The 22,259-nt window shown below is 37.1% G+C and overlaps 1 protein-coding gene across 12 annotated transcripts in view; it reads left to right on the forward strand.

The window, feature by feature from the left end:
• Positions 1–22,259, forward strand: part of LOC143249264 (protein roadkill-like) — a 61,657-nt gene that overhangs the window by 16,255 nt on the left and 23,143 nt on the right. For 4 of the 12 annotated variants that reach the window (XM_076498789.1, XM_076498791.1, XM_076498792.1 and 1 more), the window contains one exon: positions 8,465–8,600. The exons of 5 other annotated variants lie outside the window; for them this stretch is intronic. The gene's annotated coding sequence lies outside the window, so the exon portion shown is untranslated. Of the gene's footprint in view, positions 1–1,516; positions 1,749–8,464; positions 8,601–18,341; positions 19,008–19,346; positions 22,068–22,259 lie in introns of those variants that run through there. 3 more of the 12 variants (XM_076498800.1, XM_076498788.1, XM_076498795.1) reach the window with 3 other exon arrangements.

Genomic DNA, 22,259 nt, shown 5'->3' on the forward strand with positions numbered 1-22,259 from the left:
TCGGAATCTGAGAGTCGCTAGATCGAATCCCTGTCACATAAAATATGCTCGCCCTTTCAGTCATGCAGGTAACGGCCAATCCCAATATTTGTCGTTAAAAAAAAAAAGGTAACCCAAGAGTTGTTAGTAATAACTAGCTGCCTTCACGCTAGTCTTACACTGCTGAGTTAGGAATGGCTAGTGCAGAAAGCCCTCATGTAGTTTGTGCGAAATTCAAAACAAACGAACAAAGTTTTCTGAAGATATTGATATACAGACAAGATTACTTTCTTTTCCCTTTCTTATCATTTATAAATTTCGACTTTGGGAGGTTGTTGAGCAAATATACCGTTCCTGGTAATCTTCTTGAAGTGGTCTTGTCAAAAACCTGGGCTCTTTGACAGTTTCATTTCTTAGAGGTAAATTGTTCTCCCTTGCCAGTGTACTTCAAAGGACGATCATGTAAGCTACATCTTTGATTTTTTTTTTCCTTTACAGTGTAGGGAAATCACACATTTTACATTCTAGGTTCATCCTTTCTTACGATGATAACTGTGTAGCCATATCGTACCACTTTGAAATCTCGTTTTATTAGCATTAACACCATAACAACGTTTCATTTTATTAACAACTAATTTGTGTCTTTCGTGGATAAAGTCGTGTATGGTATTTTTATTCTTGAGCACCGCGAAAGCTTTTTCAACCATATCCCACAGGACATGCTAGATGTATTCCTAGTCCACCGAGAAGTATCGAACCCCTGATTTTAGTGTTGTAAATCCGTAGACTTACCGCTGTCCCAGCGGGGGACGTCAATGTAAGGATTTGTCACTTGAGAAACTAGACACTATTTCCAGCATTATTTATCAACTCTTCTCAAACTTTCGAGTTGTAGGCATGAAAATGTAATTTTTACATTTGGAATTCAACTTATTTCTGTACTTTCTGATCATCCGTATTCCCCATTTCAAATTAACAATGTTTACAAATATTGTTTCATAAAATTCTTCTGTCCATTTATGGAGAATAAATTTTAAGCTAAGCACATGCATATGTGTTAAGTTGAATATTACTTGTTTTTCAACAGTTTACTAATGCATTGGCTTTTTTTTTTACAACCAACTATTACCTACTAAGTAGTGTGGTTTTCTACCTGATGTTTCATGTAAACAGACGTTTAACAAGCGAAGTAAAGAAATCAGCAGAATAAATCGATGATCACAAGCGTAGAGAAATTTATTATGGTTGTCTAATATTAGAAAACTGATATTATCACAGGAAATCACACAAATTACAACTCCGAACTTGAAAAGTGGTGAATCTTCAAAATGGAAGTTTTAAGTTTATATATTACATGTTACATAAATTATTTTCCAGTTAATGCACTTTACTAAAATACCGGATTTTTTGAAAGGCAAAATGTGAGGGATATAGAGAAATTCTTCAGGGCAAAAAAAAATAGGGTTCTTGAATTAGTTTTAAAACTACCCTATAATATACTCCATACTGCCTGCATTACTATTAACATGCTATTTAGAACGAAACGTTCATCCTCGCCAGTGAGGCCGTTAGTGCCGCCGGTAAAGGTCGACGGCCTACCGCCAAACCTCACGCCGTACCAAGCCGCCACGTTGATCCCCCGAGTCAAGCCTGGGGCAACCATCGAACCGTCCTGGACCCGAATTTTACGCCGGGGCGGAATCCTCATCCAACCAGCCACTACTGCAGACCAAATTTATCTGTGCCAGCCATGGAACACTGAATTTAAAGTAAGTTGTTCCCCCACTAAAAGTCCAGTCAATCTCTATTCTGTATTTCTCAGGGGCGTCGATCCATCAATTCAACCAGAAGAAATTAGACAAACCATAGAACCCCAAATACAAGCCAAATACAAGGTATATGCAGTTCATCGAATTTTTTCTAAGAACACTAACCATCCCACGCACTTCATGAAGATAGTGACAACGTCGAAGTACAGTGCTGACTGTGTTTTACGTGACGGCTGTTATTATCATATATTTCATTTTAGAGCCGAACGCCCACATCGACGACCACTCAATACTGGTTCAAACAAAGCACCCAGATATCGCAAACAATCAACGGAAATCTTCCAACATGAAACCACCAAAATACCGCCGAGTCCGGATCTAATTAGAAGAAACATGAAGACAGATTCAAACAACTCGACTCAGAAGACGACAACTCCCACTGTTAGCAATTCGCCAAGTTTCAGTAGTTCAAGAAAGGAAAAGGACAGTTCATGCCAGACTTCAATCCCAGTTCCACAGAATTCAACAACCAGCCAGACTTAAACCATTACAAAGATAACCATCGACGCGACAGTACAAACTGAAAAACAAACTACCTCCACGCAGAAAACTCAAACCAAAATCTCGAGAAGAAACAAAGCATCACAGACCAGCGAAGAACAACTCGCCGAAGAACAGCCAGTAGTTCCACCACCGAGACCACATTTTTCACTTGCACCAATGGGCTACAAGTGTAAAAACAAGTTCATGACGAAGTTACCACCTGATCTACAAGACTGCAGCTAACAGTTTCCACCTATACAACCAACCTAGTTCATCAGTTTTTTTGTTTTTTTTCTTTCCTTTCTCTTCCCAGCTACTTCCGGGCACGGTCTGGGTAGATTATTCGGCGCCCAGGCCGTGAAAGTGGGTTTTATCGGGGTATTCCCGTTTCCCCCCACAGCAAAATCTCTCGCATCGGACCTCTAGGTCCCAGCCTCATTCTGAAAAGGGCCGTTTACCTAGTCACAGGGTATCTAATCAATCATAGTAAATTTTAAAAATCAATTCGCCACCCGCCAGTGCACTCCGTCCTCGAGCCAAGGTCTGGCGCACTTCACTTTCGCTGCTCTCGTCCAGTTCTCCCGTCGTTCCTCTTACTCGCAAATACCCAAATCCATTTTTGAAATATTAAAAAATGAAGTAAAAATTCCATGGATATTTTAAAAATTTCTCATGTAAGGGGACGAAGAGGAACTACAACGTTCCTGAACACCCCAGTTGGAGAGAGAACTCTTCTGATTTCTCTCTAAACTAAACCCCTGCCACGTTAGTTTGCGTTTGCATTACTATTGCTTAGACTTAAGTACACTTTTCGTAGCCGTTTCTTGTTTTTCTCGCAGCTGCTTATACAAAAAAAAATACTCCAATGAACGATAATAAGGTTGGAGACACTGTTTTAAGTATATATTGTTTACTCTAACAACATGAAGAATTTCTGACTAGTATAGCGAGCTTAAATGGTTTTTACATTTCTGCGATACTTGAACGATTCCAGAGAGCTTATCTTGGTAGCGAAGAACTTGAACAGTTTTAGTGGGCGGAAATCTCGACTTTCAAGAATTAACTGAAAAACAGTACTATAACCCTTATAGGAATATATTTATTAACTGTGTGTATATTTTGGCGTAGTACACCTTTTTGGGTGTTTATATTATTTCGAAAATAACTTAGCCAGTAGTGATTAAATATATATATATATATATTTCTTTCTGTTTCAAGAATCGACCTAAAACTAACCTCAAGAACTGTGCGGAAGATTTTAGATTTTAGTAGAATTGCCTAGGTTTAAATAAAATATTTATAACCGTTTTTCCTATAGGCTTGTGAAAAAATAATAATATGAAGAACGAATGAATTTTATCTAACAATCGGAAAATAAGTTTATAATAAATTTCTTTTTATAAATCTTTTGATTAAAGCATAACCCTTTTAGTTTGTTAATAAAGGTTGATCAGAGCGAGTAACTAAAATATCTTAAACAAATTGCTACCCAGTGGATCTGTAGAAATTTGAAATTTATTAAACGAATGTCATCCTTTCAAGGCCAGCTGGTTAAAGCACTCGACTCGTAATCTGAGGGTCGCAGGTTCGAATCCCCGTCACACCAAACATGCTCGCATTTTCAGCCGTTGGGGCGTTATAATGTTACTGTGAATCCCGCTATTCGTTGGTAAAAGAATAGCCAAAGAGTTAGCGGTAGGTGGTGATGACTAGTTGCCTTCCCTCTAGTCTTACACTGCTAAATTAGGGACGACTATCGTAAATAGCCTTCGTGTAGCTTTGCACGAAATTCAAAACGAACATTCTTGCTAGTTTAAATCTAGTAAAGTAACTCTTGTTTTTTGGGTTTTTTTCTTACAAGCAAGTCGTTGCTAGCTGTAGTACGTATCAAATACACTTCTGTTCGTTGTCAATTTCACATTCAATGTGTTAGAGAAATTGTAGCGGAACTTTTATATTTCCATAAAGGTTAACTATACAGTAGGGGCATTATGCCCTAAACATACAGTCAGTAATTTCTTATATCCTATTAGCCTTTAGTTACGTCCGAACTTCTGTTGAAACTATGCATTTTCTATCATCGTTGCCCGGCATGGCCTAGCGCGTTAGGGCGTGCACTTCGTAATCTGAGGGTCGCGGGTTCGCGCCCGAGTCGCGCCAAACATGCTCGCCCTCCCAGCCGTGGGGGCGTTATATTGTTACGTTCAATCCCACCATTCGTTGGTAAAAGAGTAGCCCAAAAGTTGGCGGTGGGTGGTGATGACTAGCTGCCTTCCCTCTAGTCTTACACTACTAAATTAGGGACGGCTAGCACAGATAGCCCTCGAGTAGCTTTGTGCGAAATTCCAAAACAAACAATCTATCATCGTCTACCCTAATTCGCATTTAGGACATGCAGAATGTGTACGTTATAGTAGTGGTAGGGCGTGTGGTTTGTAGTGATTCCAAATTCGCATAAGCACAGGCATGGGCGTCCGCAGGATGTGTAAAGGAGAATATTTGCCCTTCCCCCGAAATTTCAGTTTCAGAAGAAAATTTGCATGAATGATTACAAAAATGTTTTAAATATAATACTACTGAAAAACAAAAAACTCGGTTAGCTGTACGTAAATAAGCTGTAATCAGCCAGATCATCATATCAAAATTCAAGGCAATAGCCTTCTCTGCAATTGCTATCATGTTCGCAGGTTGTGGGCTTGCTCCATCTGGATTAAATTCTGCTTACGTCTTTGAACACAGGTTGTTTCAAACTTTTTGTGGCCTTGTCCTTTTATATTATTTCTTTATACGTGTAGAGAGGCATGACCTAAGATGATTATAAAGTCACTCGTAGGGGAGATTTTTTAAATCTGAATGAGAATTTATAAATATATATATACAACCATGAAACACGCGTATGCATACTATTCATAGAAAAGTACGAGTAGGCAGAAAAAACGATTTTATTTTCAATTTGTGAACAGTCTCACAAAAGAATATTTTTTATATAAATATATTACTTTTTTATTATAAATCTGTATGTACATTAAGTAGAAAAAATAAATTAATGGCATTGCCCAAACAGTGGGTTTGAAACGTGTTTAGAATTAGGTCAATGAGAAACTACACTGTACGCTACGTTGACGTTATTACGGGTATTTTACTGAAGGATAGCCTACTTACAGTGTCATCTGGCCTAACCTTTGGTCCTATATTTAAGACAAAAGGCTGCCTCGGATTCTCTTTTTTTTTTTTTCTTACTTGCCTTTTCTTTTCTGTTTTTATCTTAAATAAACCATCTGAATTGTTTCTTAGTCTTGAGAATTAGTACAACATACATTTAAAAATTACTAACCTCGACCTGGTATGCCAGGAACCTGATGACATTTACTCGAATTATCTGAAGATGCAGTGTGTATTACATAAAAAATTTGTAAAAATAATAAATTTTAAAATGTAAAATTACAACTGAATGTAAAACAGTAACAATAATAAAAAAAATTCTTATAACTTAACAGTAACTGAGAAGAAGAATTTATATTAATATGTTAACCAAACTGTAATTGCTCTATCCAGCGCTTGCGAGGCCTTTTATGTAATACAACTGGGTTCAACTTATTTTATAGTAGTTTAGGCATTATTTACATTATTTAGCTTCCACCCTTTTAGTTTTCGGACACGTAACGTTAGAAAACGGGTTTCGATACCCTTTAAGTTTATGGGCACAGCACAGGCAGTCAATGGTATAGCTTTTTTTGTTTAAATACAAGCTATATTATCGGACTGCATGAACAACTGTGTTGTGAAGAAGATTTGGTTTGTTTTGAATTTAGCAGTATAAGACTAGAGGGAAGGCAACTAGTCATCACCACCCTCCGTCAACTCTTGGGCTACTCTTTTACCAAGGAATAGTGAGATTAACTGTAACATTACAACGCCCCCACGGCTAAAAAGGCGAGCATGTTTGGTGTGACGGAGATTCGAACCCGAGAACCTCTGATTAGGAGTCGGGTGCCTCAACTACCTGGTCATGCCGGGCCATGAAGAACGTAAAGTGTGTAAAGTCTAATATATATATCCATTTAAATAGGTTATTTACAAAGCAGTTGTGTTATTTAATATTAAGATTATTTGTTTTTATTTCTCTCGTCATTTAAAAAGACCAGCGAGTCAGTGTCTCTGTTGCATATTAAAACATAATACTTATTGTATTAATTAGAAACTTGATGTTGATAGTACGTACACGTTCACGTGACGAGATTTAAAGATATAACACATTGAATAAGATTCATAGAGCAACAAAATATATTTAGTCTGAGGTTACATTGCTTATAAACCACAGAATATTGAATTTTACGATAACCCAAACCTTAATTTATCTTTAAAAAACTGAAGACAACTAGTTTGTAAGACATGTGAAGAAGTTGTTTCTTGTGATACGGAAAATAATTTTAAAAACAATGATTGGCGTAAGAATGAAAAAACTAGTGAATACTTTTATCAATGCCAACGTGCTGTATGAACGTAAATGAAAAAGGCGTATAGAGGTTTTAATATTTCACATGCAACAGTAGCCGTCGAACGAAAGTGGCTAAACACTAACTATCAAAATAATGATAATAAAATAGTAACTTCATTTCAATTTCAGTTAAGTTCAAAATAAATTAGTAGTATGGTGATAGAAGTTAAGAAAAAACGACATTTACTCCCCAGATAAATATATGGTGATATAATTGAATTGTGGAACTGTGAGAATATGTTGGTAGAGATAATTTTCCAGTAAAAATGCTTTTCACAAAAATATTTGAGTATATATGTTTTCCAATACTGTAAAACCTGTAGTTTTAAAATATGAACAAATCATAGGACATTTCCAACAACTGCTCCTCGTCAGACAGATTTATCTAATGAAGTAAAAGTATATTCGTTGAGAACAGTTTTATGATTAATCTCTTTTGAAGGGCATACCTGAGTTCCTTTACCATATTTATTGTTGTTAGGTCAAACAGCTTCTCTGTCTATTTAGACGCAGAGACATCAGATACGTATGACCTTTATCGGCTATAAAAATACGCGCCTGCATGTTGCAAGTCTCAGTTAATATTTGTGTATTTTAAACAGGGAGTTTTTAGTAGTGATGCCAAAAAAGCGAAGTTATATTTACATATAATTACCATTATTGTGTCTTGTACAATTTAATTAAACATGTTAAAATCGAAACTCAAAATGTTATTTTCATATTATATTATGCCAGTTTAAGTTGTTCAATGCCCTAAATCATATAGTAATAAATTTTCTCGCATTCTTTATATCGATATTTCATTACTGACTTTGGAGAGAAAATTATATTTCATCGCCTAAAATATTTTTTGATTACACTGTGTTAATCATAGAACTTTATTTTTAAGCAGTTGTGTTATTGAATTGTATATTGTGATTAATTTAAAAACTGGAACAATTTACAGTTGCTAGCATTAATAGTTACCTTTTTTTTTTTTTTTTAGAAACCAATGTAGACAAGGTATATGTGCCGTTTTGTAGTTTGGCTGAAGCTTCCAAGGTCTGTTACAAACGTTTATCCAACTTGTAGCTTTCCTTGGTAGATTATATGCGTGTTTACTGCAGTTTTGTGTACAATGTATCTTTAAAACCGTGAATACAAGGGTATATATTCAGTTACTAAGCAACGCTGATGGCATTGAAAGTCTGTAATGTCAGTAACGCACTGACCTAGTTTGTAAAAAAGCTATAGTTATGACCCACTTTGCCGGTGAAAATTGTATTTTTTTTTTATTTAAGTCTGCGAAACTATTGATTCTGAACAGGAAATCAAACTTGTTAGCCTCTTAATCGTATGGGCGCGCAAAATATCCCGTGATAGGTAACTAGTTTTCGTGAACTTTAGTTAACTCCTTGCATTTAACGATAATCGCAGTAGTAGAGTTTACTGTCGCATTCATTGTTTAGTGTCGTTTTTCTTCCTTTGTTACCTAGTAATGACAAGAGTTAAACCTTGTTAAACCTTTTGTATTAGCGAAAAATCGGCACAGTTTGAATTATGTGCTCAATTTCAGAAGTTAATATAATTCCAGGGTTGCCAAAACAAGTTATTCGTGTGTAGAGACACTTTTCCTTTTGAAGTTATAAATTATCCATTTCTAAATTTGTTACACTGTAAAATTTACTTTTCACAGTCCATTGGATACAGTAGTGTGAGTATAACATCAGTCATTGCAAGATTTCGTGGACAGAACCCATGAATTCGCTCTCATTTTCCACAATTGAAGATTCTTCAATGCATTTTGAACAAGAGGTGGGGTCAATTTTGTGGTAAGTTAAATTATTTTATAAGCGTTTATTGCATTAATAATACTACAATCTTTCTAAAACTGTCACCTTCAAACCATAATTTCTTAACTAATCATTTTTCATTACTATTAAATATTTGTTTTCAATATAATGAAAACTGTAGAAAATCAACTGTGCCAGTTTTACCTGTAACTAGTTGTTCAGCACAGAGTTATACAATGGGCAGTCTACACTCTGTCTTCCATGGTTAATTGAACTCCGGATTTTAGCTTTGTAAGTTAGTTGACTTACCTATCAGGGACTGGCTAGTTATTAGAAGCTCATTATATAGTACTGGTATAGCATTGCATCATTAGTTTAATTATATTATTATATGTAATTATTTGTAAACAAGAATGAATTCTTAATAGCACCAGCAAATCAATTTTGTTCGGCAGGATTTGAGTAAACTAATATATGAAACCTTTGTTTCCTTAAATATTAGTTATATTTGGTGCGTCAGCAGTACTCGGCACGGGGCGTTCGTATACCCGATTGGAATTTATTACTCATCAGGATCTATACCAGTCCATCCCCAAATTGAAATTGCTTTAAGCAGAATTAGAATAAATTTAATTTACGAGACCTTGGACATAGCCCCTCGATGTGGATTCCTGTACGTGGTGAGGGGACCTCCCAGAGAAGGTTCTGTTCTTACAGTTTACCTCCTCTGGGATCTGAACATCCACCTGCGTGTTTGCCTGCGTGGCGACCCGTAAAGGGAAGGAGAGGATCCTGGTGGTTTAGGGGTCCACCCTAACACACCACTTTGGCCTTGAATTCCTGTAGACGGGCGGCCTTAGAGTGGCCCCACTTGGGTCAATCGGCTGGTCCACTTGGGCTAGAGTCAACCAAGTACCAGTGTTGGAAGTTCTCAACGAGTGTTGTGGACATTGTGTCTGATGCTGGTGTTTGGGTATAGTGCTCACGAAACCCTGGCATTGCTGCAATGTCCTTGCATGACAATGTAGTGCGTCCCCTCGTAGGCCTCCATGGTGGGTGGGGTCAGTAAGTCCCGAAATTTTCTTTTTTTTCCTATGGATCCTCCTACGAAAAATTTAAATAAAATAGTGAAAAAACAGTCAATAGGTAAACGACCACGTCTTGAAGACTCTGAACAGTAATTTTCAACATCTGTAACACACGTTCCTCATTTTCTTATATTACATTCTCTTTCAGAAAAACCTTTGGTGCAAATGTCCCTCTTTTTTTATTCAGAAGGGACTAGAGGGACTTGCTGGCCCTCCAAAGTCAGTAAAGAAGCTTCGATCTGGAGACATTGGTTGAAACATCCACATCCCAACACAGTGAACTCCTCTTGAATTCAAAGGCAATTGGGGATGTACCTATTGAGGTTACCCCTCATGCTACCTTGAATTCATCATGAGGAGTTATTGTTGAGAGAGATTTGAAGAACGTCCCCGAGTCAGAGAGTCTCGCTGGTTTCTCCACTCAAGGAGTTTCTACAGTGAGGCGCATCTCCACTCACACTGCCGACAAATATCCTGGTTTTGGCATTTACATCATTATTTGCACCTGCCACCATCAAGGCAGGTTATCTTAATTGCAAGGCACGACCATACATTCCAAAACCTGTCAAATGTTTTCAGTGTCAGCAGTTTGGTCACTCGAAGACATCGTGTTGTGGTTCCTCGATATGTGCTCATTGTGGCGGCAAGGACCACGATGCCTATGAGTGTGACACGGACCCACATTGTGTCAACTGCAATGATTCTCACCCTTCCTATTTTTGTTCTTGCCCAAAATGGTTAGAGGAAAAAGAGGTGCAGCGTTTGAAAACGATTTATAACATTAATTATCCTGAGGCTCGGAAATTGCTGTCTGCCACTTCATCTCGGACATATGCTGCTGCACTTCGTTCCACAACTACAGTGGGAGTGCAGAAAGATCTCTCTGTGCCTCCAAGAGAATCGTTTTCAAAACAAATGAAAAGCCTTTTGACCTCCATGATTAAAAAGGTTGATGAATCAACTTCTACACCCATCTCTGTTCCTCCCATACATTCCAACAAACCCCAAGATCCACATCCTCTGATTTCAAATACAGGCATTTCTTCAGATATATCTTTTTCTCCCACTCCAAGATGCAAAACAATCATTCGATCGCATCCTCAGTCACTGGAATCCCCTTCCAATATCAAAGACCTGCCCAATCGACCCAGGGTAGGATCCACGGAGGTCGATAGACCTCCTCGGAATAAGGACAGTAAGGAAAAAAGACGTGGTCGTAAATAGAAGGGTTCTCCAGCAACTTCGCCTACCTGTTAATAAAAATGGCCAACTTGATACAATGGAACTGTCGAGGTTTGCGTTCTAATCTTGATGACATCAAAACATTGATTACTTCCTACCATCCTGTATGTCTTCCCTTACAAGAAACATTTCTGAAACCAGCCGATACAGTCACCTTTCGCAGTTTTCTCTGTACAGAAATGACAGGCTGTGTGATGGACGAGTACATGGAGGGGTGGCACTGTTGGTTGATCAGCATATGCCCACCCTGTCTTTGTCACTCAACACACCCTTGGAGGCCGTAGCCATCCGTGTTTTTTTTGGGTCATGCCATCACTGTTTGTTCTCTCTACCTGTCCCCTGGAGAGACATATAATCAATTAGACCTTGATGCTCTCGTTGAACAGTTACCATCTCCCTTTCTAATCCTGGGGGACTTTAATGGACATCATCCCCTCTGGGGAAGTGCTGTTATTGATAGGGAGGGGTCGCTCTGTAGAGCGTATGCTCTCTGATCACAATCTTTCTCTTTTCGATACTGGTTCTTCCACTTATTTTCACGCACCTAGTCAGTCCTTCACCACTATTGATCTCTCGCTTTGCTCCCCTTCATTATTCTCCCATTTTTCATGGAAGGTTGACAATAATCCACTAGGCAGTGATAATTTTTGCCATGGTTTGTTGCAGTTCGGTGGTTGCGTGCAGAATCCCCTCTACATTTTCTGTGTTCACTGCTGAACTGTACGCCATATCTCTTGCCCTGGTTCATATTAAAGCTGAGCAGTACTCCAACTGCACTATTTATACTGACTCGTTTAGTTCTTTACTGGCCCTGGAATTGCTTCACGTTTATTCACACCCTGTTCTCGCTGATATTCAAAGCCGACTGGCTAATTTCTCATTAACATCTACTTCTATCCAGTTTTTCCTGGCTACCAGGCCACGTTGGTATTCGCGGGAACGAGCTTGCAGACACGGCAGCTAAATCTTTCTGCTCTGGCACAATCACCACTGTGCCTATTCCGTACATGGGCTATGGTCCTGTATTCAAGGCTCGGCTCCATGCCAGCTGGCAGTCAACTTGGAATGAGCAACGCGACAACAAGCTTTTCCAAATAAAACCCTATATTGGACTTTGGCTGTCATTTAAGTGTTTGATATTTATTCATTACATCTTTTTAATTGTGGTTTTCTTTTAAGAGTCTCAATCTATCTAATTCAATTTGAAATTGGAAAATGGCTATAACATTAAATAACTCAACACCAGGACTGGAAAGGCCAACTTCAGGTGACTAACGCTGCTGTTTGAATTACCTGTTAGTCGTCCTGGCGAGTTGTTCTTACAATTTTGCTGCATGTCTTTTAACACTTTTATTACTTTACTTTTTGGTACTGGCCATAATGACACACAATCACGACTGGAAAGGCCAACTTAAGGTGATTGACGGTGGTTCTTGTACTTGCCTGTTAGTCTTCCTGGCAGGTTATGATCATTACCATTATGCTACAGAAAGTCCTTTACAACTTTGTAGACTGGACGTCAACATTGGTTTTATGCCCTTTATGTTTTTAATTGCTGTTTTGTTTTTACCTTCATTTCCTTTTATGAATTTTACTACATTTAGTTTACTTTTACCTTTTTACTGGACATTTGGCTAATTATTATTACGATTTTGCTACATGCCTTTTAAAACTTTACCTTTTGATACTGGCTGTTATGACACACAATCCAGAACCAAGACTGGAAAGGCCAACTTCAGGTGACTGATGGTGGTTCTTGTACTTTCTTGTTAGTCTTCGTGGCAGGTTATGATCATTACCATTTTGCTAGAGTAAGTTCTTTACAACTTTTTTTACTCTGCTTTCTCTCTTAACATTGTAGACTAGATGTAAACATTGGTTTTATACTTTTTCTGTTTTTCAATGATGTTTTGTTTTACCTTCATTTCCTTTTATGTATTTTACTGCATTTAATTTATTTTATTTTTTTACCGGACGTTTGGCGCAGTTAGCCTGGCTGCTTTGTGCCATAAAACACTAAATCAACCAACCAACCAACCTTTTCAACTGACCATTCCTATGACTACAATCGCCCTCTTACACTGATGGAACTCAAACTTGCAATTCATCGGTCTGGCTATACATCAGTTGGACCTGATAATGTGAGATGTTACTCCACCTTTTCCAGTACTCTCTTACTATTCTCCTAACTGTCTTTAATCAGACATGGCAGGAAAATGTCTATCCAGATGCTTGACACCAAGCTACAGGGTGTTCGGAAAGTCACTGTGCACTTATATATTTATTAACAGACATGTTTCAATATAGAATACAAGAGGTAAATATGAATGACAATTATAAACAATGTTAAAAGTGATCCCTGTTGGCATCAGTACAGGCCTGGATCCTTCTTATTTTGTTTCTAAACTCCACTATCAGTTGCTGGTTTGAAATAGACTGAATAAAATATTATTACAAAACTGCACAGTGACTTTCCAAACACCCTGTATCATACTCGCTATTCTGAAACCTGGGAAGGATCCAACAATTCCTTTGAATTACCATCCATTTGCTTTGACAACTTATCTCCGTTATATCTTGGAGAGGATAATCAATGCCCGCCTCGTTTGGTTTCTTGAATCAAACAACCTTCTCTCACCTACTCAGTGTGGGTTTCGAAAATAACGCTCTGCAATAGACCACTTAATTCGCCTTGAAACATCAGAGAAGCCTTTTTAAGGCGACAACATCTTGTTACTGTTTTTTTTATTTAGAAAAACCTTACGATACAACATGGAGATATGGCATCCTACGAGACCTTCACTCGTATGGATTGCGTGGCAACTTACCCCTTTCATCAAGCAGTTCTCAATGAAGTGCCGATTCCAACTCCGTGTGGGCTCAACAGTTTTTCATTTTTTCCCACAGGAACTTGAAGTCTCTCAGGGCTGTATTCTGAGTGTTACACTTTTCATTATAAAGATTAATGCCATCAGTGAACAGCTACCCCCTACAGTTGCAAATGGTCTTTTTGTTGATGACTTTTACATCTCATGTCAGTCATCAAACATGAGGTTTATTGAACGGCAGCTACAAACTGCAATCAATCAGATACTGAAGTGGACCATGGCAAATGGTTTTAAACTTTCACTTTCTTAAAACCTTTTGTATACATTTCTGCTGCAAACGGGGAATCCACCCAGACCCAGAAGTCCGTCTTGATGATGATGTACTTCCTGTCATCCCTGAGGCAAAGTTCTTGATTGTAAATTAAATTTTATATCACACATCAAGCAACTTCATATCAAATGTCTAAAAGCTTTGAACATTCTCCATGTCCTTTCTTCTACTTCTTGGGGAGTAGATCGATACTACATGCTCAAAATTTATCGTGCCCTCTTCCGATCCAAACTTGACTATGAGTCTGTGGTTTATGGTTCTTTCAGAACCTCAGCATTAAAAATGTTTGATCCTGTCCATCACCAGGGGCTTCAGCTTTGCATTGGAACTTTTCGTACTTCTCCCATGCAAAGTCTGCATGTGGAATCTCATGAACCCCTCTATATATTTGCCGTTTGCAACTGTCTCTAATGTATGCTTCCAAACTTCGATCCTCACCACAGCATCCTACATGGAGTTGTGTTTTCCAACCACAATGGACCACAATGTTTAAATAAAGAAAATCTGCAATTGTTCCTTTTAGTCTCCATATCCAGGCACAATTAGAAGAGTTGGATTTATCCTTGAATAACATTGCAGTTTCTTCAAATCAGCCTATTCCACCATGGCAAATTACTGTCCCCAGTTGTAACTTATTTTTGAGTCATCTGAGGAAAGCAGATACACCCGATTGAAAATATCACTCTTTCTTTGCTGAACACCTTTCATATGATCCATTCATTCCTATATATACAGATGGTTCCAAATAAGGTGACTCGGTGCGCTTTGCCATGGTTTGTGACAGTTCGATTGTGGCACATAGACTTTCCCCTACAGTTTGTTTTCATTGCCAAATTGAATGCCATCTCTCTTGCCTTAAATCATATCGAAGTAACGTAATATACAAATTACACAATATATACGGACTCACTCAGCTGTCTGTTGGCCCTGGAATCATTCCATGATAGTCGCCACCCTCTTCTCATCAATATCGAAAACAAACTGGCCCATCTCTCTCTCCCATTTGTCTCCGTCCAATTCTTTTGGATACCAGGTCATGTTGATATTTGTGGGAATAAGCTGGCCGACAGAGAAGCAAATTCTGTCTGTTCTGGATCTATCATCCCAGTATCCATTTCATACATGGAATATGGTCCAGTTATCAAATCCAGACTGTAACCAGATGGCAGGCAACCTGGAATGAGCAACACAATAACAAGCTTTTTCAAATCAAACCTTCTCTAGGTCTTTGGCTCTCTTGCTTCTGTAAGGATCGAAGAGTGGAGGTTGTTTTGGCAGGGCTACGCATTGGTCACAGTTTTTTAACCCACCACTTCCTTTTATCTGGTACTGCTGCACCAGTGTGTGGTCTATGCAGCACTCAGATCACAGTCATCTACATTTATTATCATGCCGTCGTTACAATCTAGAATGACGACACCATTTTAAAGATAATTGTAAGGCAGGTTTGCCCTTGACTTTGGCCCATGTTATAGGTGATACTGCCCATCTCACTCATGTTTTTACATTTTTAAGAACAATTGGTCTTTTACACTTAATTTAAGTTTTTTATTGGACTATATAGTGTTTTAGCATGATTTCTTTTACACATTTTAATGTTTTAACACGATTTCTTTCATACATTTCAATTTTTATTTCGACTTGAACCCAGGACTGGAAAGGCCAACTTCAGGTAACTGACTGCAAATTCGATCTTGATGCTTCAGTCTTCCTGGCAAGTTTTAATTTTACACATTTTAATTTTTATTTTTATTTTGAACTGAATTGCCCTATACCTATACTGTACCACATCTTGTCTGGCACAGATAGCCTTGTAGCTTTGTGCCAATAAACACTGAATACCTACCTACCTACCTTAGACATAGACAAATACATAAGTCAAAAGGGTTTGGTTTTTTTATTCAAAACCCGTAATTATATCTCAAATCGGTCAAGAGATGACGGAGTTGTATGCTAAAAGTTTGTACTTGGAAAAAACGACAACAAACAAACAACAACCCAGAGCGATTTTTTTATCCACGACTACAAATAAAACCAGTAATAACAAATTTGTGTGATAATGCACATTTTATCAGATAATTAACAGGACATTTAAAAAGCATTCACAAAGGCACGAGTAAAACTGTTATTAGCATCTTGTGCTTTCAGGTTCAGGTTCAGAAAGGTCAAAGATCACGAACTGAAGGAGACTGAAAAATTAATTAAACAAACCGACTCTCAAATGGGGTTTACTCTGTTCTTAAATAGTTCTACCCATTCTTATGTGGTGCGTTGATGACAGAACAGCTTACCCACCAGAAGTTCAGAAGTAAAAATTAACCTAAAATTAAAATAGCTAATTTAAAGAACCGTTCTTTCTAGGAGTATGCAAAGTCATGAAATTAAGATTTATAACGATTTTAATGAATTCATTAATCAGATTGTTGATATTTACTGTAAGATTTTTGTGTAAACAAATGCGAGCTTCAACCTCGCACATTAATCATTTGAAGACTAAAGGAGGACTGGAAAGTACCAAAGTAATATATCATTGATGATACACAGAAAAGAGTATACACTGCTGGTCAAAATCTTAAGGCCACTGAACATAAAGAAAAAATAAGCATTTTGCGTTGTTAGACTCGACCAATTATTTCAGTAGAGCTTTGAAAGATGAAAATAAGAAAAGGGAAAATAAAAAAACAAACTTTTTTAGCATTTAATAGGGAAAATATAAACACTATGAAATTAGCCTAAATATTAGCTGGTCAAAAGTTTAAGACCATACCAAAAAGAAGTCCTAAACAGGGTAGGAAATGCCCAACAAGAGGTCTCAGTAGTGAGTTGCACAGCCATCATTGCAAATAACTGCAAACATTCGCTTTGGCATGGTCGATATAAACGTTTGCAGAAGGCTGGCTGGAACGTTATTCCAAGTGTTGAAGATGGCTTCATGAAGATCATCCACGGTTTGGAATTGACGTCCATATCTATAGACTTCCCTTGCCATTCACCCCCAGACGTTTTCAATGGGGTTCAGTTCAGGCAAACACGCTGGATGGTCCACAAGAATCACGTCATTTCCACACCAGCGAGGGCTTGCTAAGGATGCTCTCTCCAACATGCCAATGTAGCCAATTGCTGTTTGACGCCCCTGTAAAATCTAAAGCTCCATTGTTCCTTGGAAGGAGAAAGCACCCCAGATCATGATGGAACCTCCTCCACTGTGTCGTTTAGAAAGTGTCTTCGGTAGAATATCCTTATCGTGCCAGTAACGTTGGAAACCATCTGTACCATCCAGGTTAAATTTTTTTCATCAGAGAACAAAACCTTCCACTTTTCTACATCCAATGTTTGGTGCTTCTCAGCAAAGTTTAACCGAGCTGTTTCGTGGTGTGAAAGGAGGCGTGGCCTTAGAAGACTTTTATGGTGTTTAAAGCCTTTCTCTCGTAGATGCAGTCTTATTGTTCTTGAGCTGCATTCTGCGTCCGTAAGGGCCTTAATCTCGTTCGACGATCGGCTGGTGTTTTACCGTCGAATTCTCCTGCTCAACGCCTGAGAAATTTTCTTGGGCCGACCACTTAAAAGACCTTGAAGGACACGGAACGATAATTTCAAGAAATTTGCAACAGCAGCTTTACTACGCTCAATCTCGTTAGCGACGGCACGTTGAGAGATACCTTGCTTTTGCAGCTCGACCATTCTTCCACGTTCAAACTCTGTCAACTTTTTAGCCTTTGCCATGTTTTCACTCAATGTAACACATGAGATGTCAGTAGGAGATGTTGACAACGCTAATGCTTGAACACAAATGACTAAATTTCGTTAAGTGTTTACCGATTAACGCTTCGTTACAGTATGGTCTTAAACTTTTGACCAGCTAGTATTTAGGCCAATTTCGTAGTGTTCACATTTTCGCTATTAAATGCTAAAAGTTTTTATTTTTATTTTCCCTTTTCTTATTTTCATATCTCGAAGCTCTACTCAAATAAGTGGTTGAGTCTAACAACGCAAAATGCATGTTTTTTCTTTGTGCTCATTGGCCTTAAGATTTTGGCCAGCAGTGTATATTCATACATACAGTATTTTATTCATACAGTAAATGTTTACAATAAATTTTAGAACTATATTAATAAGTACTGTATTCATATTGTTAAAACCTACTATTTGAGGGCGTATAACAGAAAAGTACCCCCCCCCAAAAAAAAAAAAAAAAAAAAAGAGAAGACACCCTTATAAGCAGTTTGGAAAAAAAAATCGTATGTAAATAAGATCATTACAAAAAATAAAATTTATTTGAGATATTTAGCCATTTCATTTGGAAGGTAATTTTTCGAAGATTATCACTGTGGTTGAATACTTTTACTTTTTATCGTGTTATTTCTGGAAATAAAGTGCAAAAACTGCATATTTTACTTATCTTTTATGTAGCTAATTGTGTTAAAGTAGAAATTTTAGACGCTGTTTGATAAAGAAAAGTGAGTTTTAGAATAGTTGAGCATTTGGATTTTAATATATAAATATTTATAAACGTGTAAGATAAGGCGAATGACCTTTTTTATTCTCTGGTCGTATGCAGACGGGGCGTGAAATTTTCGTAGTGTCACGTGACGTTGGAAGTGAAGCAAACATGAAAGCTCGTAATTGTACACCGTTTAGTTTTGTTCTGTAGGTTTTGGTAGCGGTGTGAAGTTAGTAGCGTGTGTGTAAACTGTGTAATATTGTTATTTTGTTCTTGTAATCGGAATGATTTACTGTTGTTATAGTCTATATGATGCTTTTATATGGTGTGTTGAACTTTGAATTTTTACGTCATCTACTACTGACGTGTATTGTGTGGAATAATAATGGTAGTAACACTAATTTAGTATAAAGTTTTTGTTAAATATTGTAATGTTTTGTTGGTATTGCCTGCCAATGAATATCGAGAACGAAATTGCTTCGATTTGCCTTCGGGAAATGGAGAAAGTATACAGATGTAAGTGTAACTTTTTAAGTAATATCGTAACTGTTTCTTTTCGTTGTGTAATAATGCTGTTGGTATCAATAATTCTTAACTGATAACCACAAACATTACTGATTAGGGTTAAACCTCGATGAGAGAGGTATAGATAATAGTTAAAATGAACTTTAGAGAATGAAAATACTTTTTATTAAGGATAATGTACTGTCGATGTAATAAAAGGGAAAATGAAATATAGTACTTTATATGCAAAAACGGCTCGTTTGGGTTGAGAAAATATTTTACATAGAAAAAATATTTTCTCAACCCAAACGAGCCGTTTTTGCATATAAATTTATCAACAAGTGGGTTTCTCGACATCACTGAAATATAGTACTAATAAAATTAAAATGAACCTAACTTTGTGTCAAATTGTTAACATCATTAAGCTTTCAAACCTGTTTGTGCAACAATCACAACTAACACAATTTTTATACCTTATTTTTGAAATGTGATTATAAAAGAATAAGTATGAATTTCTAAATCATAAAATAGCTAACTGTGCAGTGAATTTTCTTGTGGAAACTAGATCTAGATGCTACAGTGTAGGTTTAAAGAAAATAATACAATACTCTAATCTTAAAACAAAAGGCTAAATGTAAATGAAAAAATAAAAAAAGAGATTATGTTAATGTTCTCTAAATTAGAGTACTTATTGAATAGTAACCACCAAGCAGCTTATTATAGTGGTTAGGAACATTTTATGCTTTAAAAATGTTAGTTAAAATAGAGCAACAACAAAGAACACACAGTCCACATAAAAATGTATTTATTGTAGCTAAAATCTCATATTTTTTTAATTGATAAACTTTGACTTTTTTTTTTTTTTTTAGCCTATAAAATATTGTTTTAAGCACACACGATTACCAAGCATCTTCCACTTACTTAGTCCTCTTAGCAAGATAGGCATATTGAAACATTTGGCAGCTGGAATTTTTGCCATCCATTTATTCTGTTTTCTACGGTATCTTCCATCAGCAGTTTGGGATTTTGCTAGTGTACATTAGTCAAATTGCTTTCTTCATTTCTTTCCTTGGTTTACTGGCTTCTTTGTTGGAATTAATTGGGAAGAGATTTTTTGTTAGTGTTTGTTTACTGTCTCTATTCCATCGATTAGCAGAACACCCTCAGATTCTGCTTTCAGAAGCAACAAAAGCAGGCTTCCCTACCAGATAGGAGAAATCTGTTTTGTCACAAATGCAATATCTCATTCATCTTGGTGTGTTTTTCAGTACTTGCTTGTGATCAACCAACCCCTATCAGGCTTCATGCCATGGAAAGAGTTGTTAGGCTTTTACTTCTGTCTTCCCGTTCTACTGCACAGATGTTACTTTTTATCTTTTTTTTTTTGGAATGTGGACACCCTCAAGCATCTCATTCTTTTGGGACAAGCACATATGAGGCCCTTTCAGTAGATCACACACTCTGATCTTTTGGATTGCCCTGTTTTGTTACTTTGGAGCAACATCATTGGTTGTAAATGATGGATGGATTGGAACATTACTGTTAAGTTGCCCATTCCACCACCTTGTTCACAGACACATCTCTTCAGGGATGAGGAGCTTATCTACAAGGTCAGGAGTTCTAGGGTATATGAACAGAAGATGAGTCTACCTTTCATATCACTTTTCTTGAACTAACTGCAATACACCATACAGTGGTTGGTTCAGGGTCTGTGTCTCTTGAAAGGAAGAATTATTCTAATATGTTCTGACAGTTCCATGGTGGGATCTCAGATTTCTTATTAAGAAGTCACAAAATCTTGATACCTTTTGTTTCTGTGCATTGGGTCTTCTCTACTGGGTGGGTTTATTCCCATCGTATCAACCTTTTAGCATGGTGTATTCCAGAAGTATGAACGTAATTGGGGATCACTTCTGTCGACTCAGCCAGATTCTTCTGATGAAATGAATACTACATTATGAGGTTATCAATGGATGTTTTATCAGTTTGGTCTTGCTTCATCTTTGTTGCTCGTGTATAAGAGATCCTTATCCTCTGCTTTTAGGTATTTCAAATATTGGAAGGTTTTTGAATCCCTAGTTCTATCGGGCCTAGTAAAATCCTCTCATATTTTTTGGTCCAAACCATAATTTGAGATTTAAGTTATTTTATGTGCAGAAAGAAAGCACACCAGTGGGAGTACAGTGTTAGTTCTGGAACAAATATGCTCTTTTTCCAGAAATCAATATAGTAACACAATTGGGGCAGAACAGAATTGCAGGCACCATTGAAGTCATTAATAAGACATGCAGCATTGAATCAGTGTAGGAAGTGCTGGATTACTAGGAAGTGAATCAGTGTAGTGTTGAATAGTGTGGAAAGACTCGTGTATGTGCCAAGGAAAGTACCATGGGTTGCATCAAATTATGCTAAGTGAGGTCATTGCAGGCAGAACATCCAGTGAAAACACCTTGTGTAAGATATAAGGATTAGCAAATGCAGTCTTCCTGGGCAAAAGCATTCAGAGGAAATGCCTTGGATATGTAGGATTATGAAATATATAAACTACTGTTATGAGTGCAATCATTATGGTTATCGTAATAAACTATCATAAGAAACAAGATGTAGTACCAAACATAGTTAGTCATAGTATAGTGCCAGTAAATTAGCTAGAGAAAAGAAAATGAAATATAATTCATGGCTAGGACTTAAGGAGAACCACCTTGGGATATATTGGATTATGCCAAGTGTAGACCATCAAGGCAAAAGCACAAGTTGAAAGTGATATAAATTTGTGAGCAAGAATAATGAAAATTTTGTAGTTGCATGGAGAGTTAAAATATGAATTTACACATCAGAATGCCAGTGGAGAATATGAGGATTGTTATACATTAGTAGAAGGAGCTAACTGTACCAATGTAGATGGCACAGTATGATTGGTGGAGAATAACCACATTTATCAGCACATGTAATAAAATGGCACAAAACTGGTGCTCTGTAGCAAAATGTTTTTCTTAGCAATGTTTAGAGGTCAGATCAAGATTGAAAGAGCTTTGGGTGAGAAGAAGCAAGTACATATTGAACAGTTTCAGAGTAAGTAACTTTGTTTATAAATGATTAACATATTCCTTGTGTACAATTGTAATAGGATGTACATATTAAAACCATAACCCTTTTTATATCACTCAAAAGTTTAACATTTTGAAAATAAATGTTTGGTTAATTGCTTTTTTCTCCTTTGCAACTTTCTTACACTGCATGTTTTTATTAATCAATAGCCTTTAG

Source organism: Tachypleus tridentatus, chromosome 4 (assembly GCF_004210375.1).
Source record: "Tachypleus tridentatus isolate NWPU-2018 chromosome 4, ASM421037v1, whole genome shotgun sequence".
In the NCBI taxonomy this organism is placed as follows: domain Eukaryota; kingdom Metazoa; phylum Arthropoda; class Merostomata; order Xiphosura; family Limulidae; genus Tachypleus; species Tachypleus tridentatus.